General features: G+C 34.9%; 1 pseudogene; it reads right to left on the bottom strand.

Moving 5' to 3' along the window:
- Nucleotides 1-3,959: 3,959 nt before the first annotated feature.
- Nucleotides 3,960-4,924, bottom strand: LOC101991015 (annotated as a pseudogene).
- Between the last annotated feature and the right edge of the window lie 8,397 nt (nucleotides 4,925-13,321).

The raw sequence follows: 13,321 nt of genomic DNA, 5'->3' as shown, positions 1-13,321 counted from the left end.
CCATTGATCCACCTGTCTGTTTTTATGACAATACCAAGCTGTTTTCATTACTGTCACTCTATAATAGAGCTTGATATCAGGGGTGGTAATGTCTCCAGAAGTTCCTTTTGTGTAGAGGATTGTTTTGGCTATTCTGGGATTTTTTTTTATTTTTACATATGAAGTTGAGTATTGTTCTTTCAATTTCTGTGAATAATTGTGTGATATTTTGATGGGGATTGCATTGAATCTGTAGATTGCTTTTGGTAAGATTGACATTTTTACTATGTTAATTCTACCTATTTATGAGCATGGGAGATCTCTCCATTTTCTGATATTTTCCACAGTTTCTTTCTTCAAAGACTTAAAGTTCTTGTCATACAGGTCTTTCCCTTCTTTGGTTAGTGTTATACCAAGATATTTTATGTTATGTGTGGCTATTTTAAGTGGTGATCTTTCTCTGATTTCTTTCTCAGCCCTTGAACATTTATATATAGGATGGCTACTGACTTTTTGTTGACCATATATTCTGCCACATTACTGAGACTCTTTATCAGCTGCAGGAGTTCCCTCATTGAATTTTTGGTGTCACTTATGTATACTGTCATAGTATCTGCAAATAGTGAAAGTTTGACTTCTTCCTTTTGAATCCCTTTGATATCTTTTTGCAGTCTTATTGCTCTACCTAGAACATCAAGTACCATGTTAAACAGGTATGGAGAAAATGGACAGTCTTGTCCTGTTCCTAATTTTAGTGGAATTGCTTTGAGTTTCTCTACATTTAATTTGATGTTGGCTGTTAGCTTGCTGCATATTGCTTTTATTATGTTTAAATAAATTCCTTTTATCCCTGATCTCTCTAAGATCTTCATCATGAAGGGGTGTTGGATTTGTTAAATGCTTTTACAGCATCTCATAGGATGATTGTATGTTTTTTCTTTCAGTTTATTTATATGGTAGATTACATTGATAGATTTTAGTATGTTGAACCATCCCTGCATCTCTGGAATGAAGACAACTTGATCATGGCAGATGATACTTTGATACGTTCTTGGATTCATATTGCCTATATTTTATTGAGTTTTTTTAAATCAATGTTCATGAGGGAAATTAGTCTGTAATTCTCTTTCTTAGTTGGGTCATTGTGTAGTTTGGGCATCAGGTGAAAGGAGTTTGGGAATATCCCTTCTGTTTCTATTGTGTGGGATAATTTGTGAGGTATTGGTATTAGTCCTTCTTGGAAATTCTGGTAGAATTCTACAGTGGAACTCTTTGTCGCTGGGCATTAATTTTGGTTAGGAATTTGATAACTACTGCTATTTCCTTAGGAAATATAGGTTTATTTAAATTGTTTATGTATCCTTGATTTAATTTTGGTATATAGTTTATATCCAGAAAATTGTCCATTTTCTTTAAATTTGACAATTGTATGGAGTACAGATTTTTTGAAGTATGACCTGATCATTCTCTGAATTTCTCTTGTGTCTGTTGGTCCCCCCCCTTTTCATTTCTGATTTTGTTAATTTGCATATTCACTCTCTGCCTTCGGTTATCTTGAATAAGTTTTGTCTATCTTGTTTTTGTCTATCTTGTTGATTTTCTTAAAGAACCAACTCTTTGTCCCATTGATTCTATGTATTGCTTTCTTTCTTGGTATTTTATTGATTTCAGCCCTCAATTTTACTGTTTCCTGGCATCTACTTCTGGATATGTTTACTTCTTTTTGTTCTAGAGCTTTCAGATGTGCTGTTAAGTCGCCTGTCTGAGATTTCTCTAGGTTCTTTATGTAGGCACTTAGTAGTATAAACTTTGCTCTTAGCACTATTTTGAGGTGTCCCATAAAATTGGGTATGTTTTTCACTTATTTTCATTGAATTCTAGGAAATTGTTAATTTCTTATTATTTCTAACTTGACCCTGGGGTGCTTAAGTTTAACATTGTTCCATTTTTTATGAGTTTGTAGGCTTTCCACAATTAGTGTTGTTGAATGCGGCGAACTTTCTGACCAGCAGGAAAGAACAGCCACCAGACGAGGATTCTTCTCAAATCACGCTTTATTGGAGCCTCTTCATTGTAGGGAGAGCAGAAAGTAAGGGGCAAGGGGCTCTGAACTATGACTGCTTATATAGGGAGTCTGCCTAGCAACTTTTTGATACTTTGATCTGGAGACCCAACGGCAGGAAAGAAAGCAGGGAAACATCCTTGTCAGTTACAGACCAGGATGTTTCCCTGCCGGTCAGGGGAAGTGTGGGCAGCTAGATCACAACAACTCACTCTGTTTTCCGGTGGAAGAACTGCAACCCTAATATGGAGTTTATCAAGCGAGGCTGGGGCCAAATGCCATCTTGTAATGGCAGCTATTCGAATCGGCTCCCAGCAGTTGAATACTAACTTTAAGCCATGGTGATCTGATAAGTGTAGGAGGAGAGCCCTTGTTTGTCCTGGCATCCCAGAACTGAAACAATCACACAGAAATTGTATTAATTAAAATACTGCTTGGCCCATTATCTCCGGCTTCTTATTGCCTAACTCATATTAATTTAACCCATTTCTATTAATTTGTGCATCGCCACATGGCAGACTTACCGGCAAAGATTCAGCATGTCTGACTCTGGAGGCTCCATGATGTCTCCCTCTTTCTCTCCACCTTTCTTCTCCCAGTATTCAGTTCCATCTTCTCCACCTACCTCAATTCTGCCTAATCAACAGGCCAAGGCAGTTTCTTTATTCATTAATGGTAAGCACAGCAGACAGAGGGGACTTCCACACCAGGGAAGATACAGGGGGTTATTTCAATTTTTTATATACATTGAGGTTTGTTTTGTGACCAAGAATGTGGTCAATTTTAGAAAAGATTCCATGACATGTTAAGAAGAAAGTATATGCATTTGTGTTTTGGGGAAATGTTCTGTAGATGTCTATCATGTCCATTTGATTCGTGACATCTGTTAGTTTTTTTTTCTCTGTTAAATTTCTGTCTAGCAGACCCATCAATTGTAGAGAATAGGGTGTTGAAGTCTCCTACGATCAGTGTGTGGGGTTTGAAGTATGATTTAAGCTTTAGTAATGTTTCTTTTACACATGTGTATGTTCTTGTATATGAGACATAGATGTCCAGAATTGGGACTTTGTTATGATAGAGTTTTTTTTTTTTTGTGATGAGTATGAAGTGTCCTCTTTTGATTGACTTTAACTTGAAGTCTATTTTGTTAGACATTAGGATAGCTACCCCTGCTTGTTTCTTACATCCCTCAGACTGGAAAATATTTTCCCAGCCCTTTGCTCTGAGGAAAAGCTTGTCCTTGAGGCTGAGGTGTGTTTCTTATATGCAACAGAAGGATGTACCTTGTTTCAGTATCCATTCTATTATCCTATGTCTTTTTATATGTAAATTGAATCCGTTGATCTTAAGGGATATTAGTGACCAGTGATTGTTAATTCCTGTTATTTTTCAATGGTAGTGTTTATGTTTTTCTCTACTTTAGTGCTTACTAGTGTAAGATGTGAGATTACTTATCATCTGTGTTTCTATGGGTGCAGCTAACTTCCTAGGATTAGAGTTTTCCTTCTAGTACTTTCTGCAATACTAGATTTGTTGATAGGTAATGTTTAAATTTAGTTTTGTCAAGAAATATCTTATTTTCTCTGTCTATGGTGATTGAAAGATTTACTGGGTATAGTAGTCTGGGCTTGCATTGATCTCTTAATGTCTGTATAAGGTGGTAATTAACACTAGTTAGGGAGATATTTTTGCCATGTTTCCATACTCACAACAAAATAAGCAGTTTTTTTTACCCTTGTAATGTTTTATGTTAATTTTTATTAATGTTCCTCATTCATCATTCCTAGTTTGTCAAGAGATTTGATCATAATGGTGTGTTTGTTTAAATTGTCATAAATAAAATTTGGTATAAGTTGTTATTTTTTTCTGTACAATAATTTATTGAGATCCCTCCCTCAAAGCCTTTGCAAGCTAGAGGTCACTTTTTCCGCTTGTAGATCTTCTTTGCTAGTTCCAGAAAGATGGCTGGGGGCAGCGGTGCAGAGTACTGCTCCACGAGGCTCTTGAGGTGGCTGTAGCTGTCTTCCTCGTACTTTAAGAACACAGCTGGCAGATCCAGGGCTTCATACAGCGCTTTCACCTGTGCCACCTTCTCTGGGTCCTTCTGCCCATAATTCTCCTCTAAGATCTGACGCTGTTGCGGAGTGGCTCGTAGCAGACACTGAACCACTGCTGCATTTGTTGTCCTGGATGTCAGTGCCGACCTTTCCAGTCACACTGGGGTCACCGAAGAGATCAAGGTAGTCGTCCTGGATCTGAAAGAATTCGCCCATCTCCAGCAGGATCTTCTTGGCATTGGCATGTTCCTTCTCCACATCAATGCCTGCCATGTACATGGCAGCCGCGACAGGCAGGTAGAAAGAATAGAAATCCGTCTTGTACTTGACAATAGATTTGTACCTCTTCGCAGTGTATCTACCAAGATCCACAAGGCCCTGGGGTGCAGTTATGAGGTCAAAGGTCTGCCCAATCTCTGTCTAATAGGAGCTCTGCAGAAAGAGCTCCAGCAGGTTCAGGTAGTACAACTTCAGCAGGCGGTAGATGCAGCCTTCCAGAAGCAGAGCATCATTGACAGCATCCAAGCCTATGCTTGGCTTCTGGTACCATCAGATCTGTCTGCGTCGAGTGAGAGAAGAATCCATGATGTCATCTGACACAGTTCTACACACCAGCCCACAGTCAGGGCCCACTGCAGGCTCTCGGCATCCTGTTTTCTTGGCTCCACCAGCTCCCGGAAGGCTTGGAGCACAGTCAAACCCCGATTGTACTTGCCTCCATGGCATTGTACTCCAGGACCTCTTTCAGCGGGGCAATGACATTGCCTGTCTCCTGGTGGCCTAGCTCGTCCTCAGTCAGCACCTTGACAATCTGGTTCCCATTCATTCTGAGAGAGGAACAAAATGCTCTGCTCCTTAACGCGACTTCTCCCGGGTCTGAGGTGTTTGCAGCTGACACCTAAAAGTTGGTATAAGTTGTTATTATAAAATTTTATTTCATTAGTTTGGATTTAAGATATATTGTGTGAATTTTTGATATCTGAAAATTGAGACTGGTTGTGTTTTGTGATTATCTTGAAGGTAATAATTGGCTGTAGACCAAAGTTAGTTCAGATATTGTGACTACTAGCATTCCATATTATGATATACATACCTATATTTGCAATGAAACAAGAAACCCATTTGTAGAGGGATTCTTGAGACATTTATAGAGAACATCATGGATCGTGGTTGACAGAAAAAAAAAAGAAAAGGCTTGAAAGGCAGCAATAAATGGACACAGAAAAGGCATGCTTTGTCCCTTCTACTGGCCCCAAAGTAGGAAACAGACAGATGGACCAATGGAATCAAATAGAGCAGCCTGATATTGATCTACATGTACATCTGAGTTTTGACAAAAAAATAAAATAAAATTATACAATGGAAAAAAGAAAGAATCTTCAACAAATGGTGACAACATAGCTGTATGTCAACATGTTAAAGAATGCAAACAGATTCATATCTATCTACATGCATAAAACTTAAGTGCAAATGGATCAAAGACCTCAGCATAATTGGCAAATGATTCTATTATAGTTGGATAAAATAATTTCCCTTCATCTTCAAGTGTGATGAGGTATAGCCTATGAGCTCAAATATTGTAGGGTTAAAATGTCAAAATTAGAATTATTATAACTATTTCTTCTAATTTTGAAATTTTAGAAATAGTTATTTCTTCTAATTTTGACATTTTAGCCCTACAATATTAACAAGAATAGTTTCTCTCTTGCTTCCATTATTGTGTGGATAAAAAAGACTTTCAAGTTCTTCATAAATGAGAGATAAATCTGAAAATCTTCCTTAGGAATAATTTCAAATTATGTTTTATTTCATAAATATAAATTACATAAATATTTAAATAATCTATATGGACATTCAATTCCAATAGAAATACATTCAATGGGATCTAATGTTATTCCTATCTAACAATGTCAAGTAAATATTTTATACAATTTTATGATTTTATTATTTTCCTGGTAAGTAAAATTATCTATTTTAAAGATTCCCATTATTATAAGTTTAATGCTAATTATAAATAGCTATTGTTCTTACATTCCAAAAGTAATATTTAAACATTAATTTTTTTATAGTGCTATCATGTGACTCAATTTTACACAGTCAATTATTTTAGGGAACACCACTATCCTATCTTAGGCATCTGTTGTAATCAGTAAGTTTGTTCCTCATTAACTCCTCTTGGGAAATATGGTGCTCATGTTTTTGATAGCAACAGGAAGAGGATATTTTAAGCAAAAAAAATTAATTTATACTTGATTTAAAAAAAACAATATTGTTGGTTGCTAAAGTCCAAGAAAATAGTCAATATATTCTAGGATGCAAAATGCTACACTATTCACTTACTATAAGTGTGCCACAAATGAAGTTCACCAGAAATGCCCCCAAAGAGTGTGTGGTTTTTTTCTTAAATTGAGAAACCATGGGATTATGTGTATCTGAATATACCTCCTATGACAAAAGAAGATGGTTACAAGAATCAGTAGGTAATTTTTTGTCTTCTGTGATTTCAAATCCAAATTGCTAATCATTCTATATTATGTTGAGATCAATCAAAGCTATTTCTGCAATTTTTCCTTTCATTGAATTGTGACTTCAGCTGATATATTTAACCTTGTGCATTTCATTACAGCATTCAAACGGTAAGCTACATAAATTTTTAAAGGGAAAAATGTTTCATTCATATGAACATTCTCATTTTACAGTTTTGGGCAGAACTTCAGAAATAGATGATTCCTTTCATGAAGAGGACCTAATACGCAGTTATGAAATACTCCTAACCAATAACACATAGAAGATACTAACTTCATTAAAACTACTGAAAACCTTTCAAGAGTAGGAGCAAACTATTGAAAGCTTCTGGAAATAGCTCTGCAGTGAAAACAAAATGAAAAGTCACTTTGATTCTAGACCACTAAAGTGGTTTCTTTATTTGCAGGGTATATGTTTCAAGACTTTATTCTTGAACTTTCCATATGTAATCTATATGCTTTGTAATATCATCATGTGTTTAATCTGCCATTTTAGATTGTATATGTGAGCCTATACTGTAACATTCCTTTTGTGGGTCACTGTTAAATAACATAAATGTCAGTCTAACACAGGATATGTGATAATATGAGACAGTTGATATGACAGTTTAAATAGCTACTAAGTAGCTAGCAATTGGATAATATATACAGTGTCAATATTTTGGATCAAGAGATGATTCATATTCAATCAAGCAGTATGCAACTTAAATCATAAATAATTTATTTCTGGAGGGCCTTAGTTATTGTTTTTATATTGCTATTAATCATACATACTAAAATGACCTGAAGTAAAAATGAAGAGGACACTATTTGCTATCTATCTCATCATCTCCCTTCTACATTCCACCTCAGAAAGAGAAGGTCTTGATAGCCAAGATGCTCTATACAAGAACTGAGGCTATTCTCTTACCAGTTTCCAGCTAGAATCATTTCTTCTGGAAAGGAAAACACACCACTGTATTTTATTATACTCCCATCCTCATCAGTAGAGCTCATCTCTAAATGAGGACAGTTGAGGAGTTCTTGTCTTTCAAGCATCTTTCTTTCATGGCTCACAGTCTGGAATTGTGCAAAGCACAACAAGAGTGGTGGCGTCCTATTCATACATTTCATTTCATGGAGCTGTGGTTTCCAGCCAGTAAGGAAGCCTGAGAGGCATCGTCTACCTTAATTCCCACTCATCAAAGAAGTTGACTGTTGGGAAATTGAAACAAAATTCAAAATGAAAGATAATATGGAATCAGATGAACAACAACAGAATCCTCAAACATTAACCTCAGATACTACTTTCATCAAAGGAGCTAAAATTATATTGAACTAGTTTGTACAACAATTTTTCCTGCATCAAAGTACTGAACAATGAGGCAGGATGAAGAACTGGGTGACTAAAATAACAGTCAGTAAGTTGCAATACCACACACACACACACACACACACACACACTTAGTTTTTAGGTTTTTCTAAACCCAGTTGTACTGGGTTTAGTATAAAGATTAACAATAAAGATTAAACTTCATAATATCCACAGCTCTAAACAAATGGCAAGTAGGGCAAACAAATATAGATCTACAAGCAGATATATCAAAGCAAAACAGAAAGACAAAGAGAGGAGTCTTTAAAACAATAAAGAGAAAATTGCCTTAGTACTTTAAAAGGAATCTCAGTAAGGCAAACAGCTGATTTCTTTTGTTGAAAATCAATTGACCAGGGATATATCAGCTTAATTCTGGACTTTCAGTTCTATTACAGTCATCTATCTATTTATTCTAAGACAACTGCTACAGTATCTAGTACTTTAAGAATTACATTGTTCTCTGACTACTTTACTTGCATGTTAACTTGAGAATAAGCTTACTAATTCATATAAACAAGTCAGATGTGTTATATCTGTGACACAGGAACTATCCAGGAATATTCCTTTCATGGAAATGTAGTTATATACATCATTTGTTGGGAATATATTCTCTTTTTAATGGGGGCACAGTGGAAAGGGGAGATAACATTGCCAAGGCTTTTACTAGATTATCATATTTTGGAATGTGAATAAAATGAAATATGACAAGACAGTTTTAGAAACTGAAAGAAGAGGTCTAGAGTGATGGCTCAACAGCTAAGATTACTTGATGCACTTCTAGAGGACAGTGTCAAGACATGGTCAAAAGAATGACTAATGGTGAACAGTGCCTTGGGATACTGTGAGAGAGGCTACAGTAAAAAAGGTGAAGAGCCTTTTACCTTGGGTGAATTTTGATCACTGAACTGTTCTTGAATGTGATTTTGTGCCTGCTGTGTTGAAACATTTATATTCAATTCATAAGACATGTTGATTCTTGTTGGATGTCAGAACAAAGTTATAGAACCCAATATAGTGAAAGGATGTGCTGAATGCTGTCCTCAGTGTATCTTCAATCTGGATATGACCTTCTGCCTTGCATTTGTGGTTTCCCAGATAGAATCTACAGGATATACCTGGACATTGTGTTTAATCGGTCTGTCCTGAGAACATTCTGGAAAAGGGCTACAGAGAAACTATTTAGTATGTGCTTGCTGGAATTTACTTACATTAGTTTCTGAACTCAAACAAACTTCCTTGGATCATTGCTTTCTGTGCTGCATTTGTATATAAAAGTATACACAAACTCCAATGCCCTCTTTCAACTTCCAAGAGCACTATGTACACCTGAATTGCATAGACATACAGACAGACAAAATACCTATAACTGTAAAATAAAATGAAATATGTATTTATAAAAGAAACTGACAATAAATTCCAAAGCCAATTAAACTCTCTTTCATAACCACAACGACTACCTGGCCTTAAGGAATCCAAGCTTGATAAGTAATATAAACATCCAAGAGGTCCAGAAAACTCAAGTTGGATACCTAAAGAAATATAGAATGTGATAGTGAGTCTTGAGGGTTGGCTTACTGATCTTAAGATGATTCAAAATTATTTAAAATTCCACTCAAGGTATGGTATTACAGGCTTTAAAAAACCCACACATGTGGATTGAAAAAAGGAAGAGTATAAAATTAAAGGAAATCCTATAATTGAAAGAGAGGGAGTTCAATGCCAGCTTTTTCTCACCTGAAAAATCGAAAGAAGAAGTTCAGAAATACCTATATATGTACAGGCAATCATTTTTCTTATAGAAATTGTATGTCACCAGGATAACTTTGCTGAAATTAAATCTGCTTTGCAACGAAATTAGTCTCATTTAGATTTTCTTGAGTAGATATTTAAATAACTATCACAAGAGAACAAGATGTTTCCAGAGAAACCAGTATACTCATTACTTAAATTATATTTTTATTCATTATCTTGGCTTTGTTTTCTATCCAGAAATGAAAATATATGGTGATTTCTCTATTGTTTCTTCAATATCTGGCATGTTTTCCCTCAAGAAATTCTCTTAGTTTTATATATCCTGGAAATTCATTATTTCACATTCAGTTTTTGAAGGATAACATTATTAAAAATAGGAGTTTGGTTGAGAATTTTAAATTTTCAGCATAAATTTTGTCAGTGGTTGTTTCTTTCTGCTTTAAATGCTTGGGTATACTCAAATAAAATTTTATTCATGGACCCTGAATATTTAATCTCTTATGAGTTCCATGTGTCAAACACACACACACACACACACACACACACACACACACACACTTCTGCTGTGGGACAATGGTCTTGTACCCAGTAAAGACTTGTCACTTGTATTGCTTTAATAAAGTGCTTATTAGCCAATAGCCATGGAGGAAGAAGAAGCACAGAAACCAGAACAGGAAATTCTGGAAAGATGAAAGGCTCAGTCTGCAGTTGTCATCCAGATGCAGAAGAAGCAAGATGAGAATACATCACTGATGAAAGGTACCAAGCCATGTGGCTAACACAGACAAGAATTATGGGTTACTAGAACATAGGAGAGTTAATAAAAAAACCCTGAGCTAATAGGCCAACCAGTTTATAATTAATGTAGTCCTCTGTGTATTTCTTTGGGACTGAATGACTGCAGGACAGAAATCTCAGTCAAAACATTTCTTTTTAATTTTTTTTTGTTAGTATTTTTGGGTTCTGGTCTCGGGGATTTCTTTGTTTTTTTTTTTAAGGTTTTCTGTTTTGCTTTTCTTAAAATTGTTTTATTGAGCTATATATTTTTCTCTGCTCTTATCCTTTCTTCCCACCTACCCTTCAATCTTCCCCCATGATGCCCACACTCCCAATTTACTCAGGAGATTTTGACATTTTCTACTTCCCATGTAAATTAGATCTATGTATGACTCTCTTAGGGTCCTCTTTGTTATCTAGTTTCCCTAGGATTGTGGTTATAGACTGGTTTTCCTTTGATTTATATCTAAAAGCCACTTATGGGTGAGTACATTCTATATTTGCATTTCTGGTTTGGGGTTACTGTACTCAATATGATGTTTACTAGATCCATCCATTTGCCTGCAAATTTCAAGATGTCATTATTTTTTTTTCCGCTGTGTAGTAATCCATTGTGTAAACGTACCACATTTTCCTTCTCCATTCTTCAGTCAAAGGACATTTAGGTTGTTTCCAGGTTCCAGCCATTACAAATAATGCTGCTATGAACATAGGTTAGCACATGTCCTTGTGATATGATTGAGAATTATTTGGATACATACCCAAAAGTGGCATTGCTGGGTCATGAGGTAGGTTGTTTCCTAATTTTCTGAGAAATAACCATACTTATATCCAAGGCAGCTGTACCAAAATGTACTACCATACCAAAATGTACTACCACCAGCAATGGAGGAGTGCTTCCTTTATCCAACATCCTCTCCAGCATAAGCTGTCATCAGTGTTTGTTATGTTGGCCATTCTTACAGGTGTAAGATGGAATATCAGAGTTGTTTTGATTTGCATTTCTCTGATGGCTAAGGATGTTGAGCATTTCATTAATTAGCTTTCAGTCATTTTAGATTCAACTGTTGAAAGTTTTCCGTTTAGGTCTGTACCCCATTTATTATTATTATTATTATTATTATTATTATTATTATTATTATTACTACTATTACTATTACTATTATTGTTATTAATTTGTTCGTTTAATGACCAGTGCCTGCTATATCCTGTTATTTTAGGTTTGTTGGTATTGATATTGTTGTGTGTGTTTTCCCTTCTTCAGTATTTGCTGCTGTGATATCAATTGTCTGTGTTTTTTGTGGATGTAGCTAACTTCCTTAGGTTGTAGTTTTTCTGCTAGCATTTTGTGTAGGGTTCGGTTTGTGGCTAGGTGTTGGTTAATGAAGCATACAATGTAACAATGGTATGGTATTTTAATACTATCACCATTAGAAAGATGACCAAAGTAACACAATTAAAGATACATAAAAGTTAAAACTAACTATAGGTTAAATTGACCTAACAGACATTTATAGAGCATTCTATTTAAAGCTATAAACTATACATTCTCTACAATATCTGGAACTTTCTCTAGAGAAGACCAGATATTGAACCATGAATGAAGATTAAAAAAATTTAAAAATTTCAGTACTTTGGTACCACTCTTAGTGTTCTATTATTGTGAAGAGACACTGTGATCAAAGCAACTCTTATAAAATAAAGCATTTAATTTGGGACTTCCTTATAAGTTCAGAGGATTAGTCTATTACAATTGTGGCAGGAATCATGCAGGCATGGTATTAGAGCATTAGCTGAGAGTTGCATACTGATTCACAGAAAGAAAGAGAGTGTGTGACACTGGAACTATTTGTGGTCTTTTGAAAGTTCAAAACTCACCTCAGTGGCACATTTCCTCCTACAAAGTCATACATCCTAGTCCTTCTTGAATAATATCAACACTGATGACTAAACATTCAAATATAGGAATTTATTTGGGCCATGATTATTCAGACCTTGACAGTATATAACCATAACGCCAGCACTCAAAAGAGTGAGCAGGAAGATTATATATTTAAGATCAACCTGTTTTAATACACTTTCAAAGTCTTATTGAAAAGAAATAATATCCTGTATTTGGGAGGGCATGAGGAATGGCACAGAAAAGCAGCAGATGAAAAGGTTACACTTATTTTAGTTACCTTTCCTTCTCTTTAGGATCGGATGTTCCTACTACTGATCTTCCAATTATGGTTATCTTTTAATGTATTTTGAGACATTCAAAGTAGTTTGACTTCTTATTATATTTCAGCAATGACACAAGTCTGTAGCAAAACACTCTAGCAAAGCCCACAACATGTATTTTGGAGGAATGACTTTCATTTTGTAGTTACATAATAGATTAAAACTTCTACAAAATGTTTAGAGAACACTTGCTATAATTCTTATTTACTAAGTCATGCAGAAAATCCCAGAGGAATACAAAAAACAGGGACTATAAAACCTTTGTAACTGAGAATAAATCAAAATACAGACATAAAGTGTAAAAAATAAATTTTGTTTTATAACAATCTAGCTAGTTTTTAAGATTAAACTAAAATTGGCATAGATAAAATTTGGGTATTAGATAATTAAATTATTATATCTCAAAGGCTAAAGTTTCAAAATAAAATAGATGTTAGAGGAATGTGCATAGTCTTAATTATATAAATTTAAAAGAAGAACTTGAATTATGTTTATTCAAATTCATCTTGAAATAAAATATTAAACACCAAACATATTAATATGAGACCATAAAATTATAAAGATAAGAAAAATTAGAACACATGATAAAGAT

The sequence above is a fragment of the Microtus ochrogaster genome, chromosome X (assembly GCF_000317375.1).
Source record: "Microtus ochrogaster isolate Prairie Vole_2 chromosome X, MicOch1.0, whole genome shotgun sequence".
Classification (NCBI taxonomy): Eukaryota; Metazoa; Chordata; class Mammalia; order Rodentia; family Cricetidae; genus Microtus; species Microtus ochrogaster.
The sequence above is the reverse complement of the archived record's forward strand: the minus strand, read 5'-3'. Positions and strand labels throughout refer to the sequence as shown.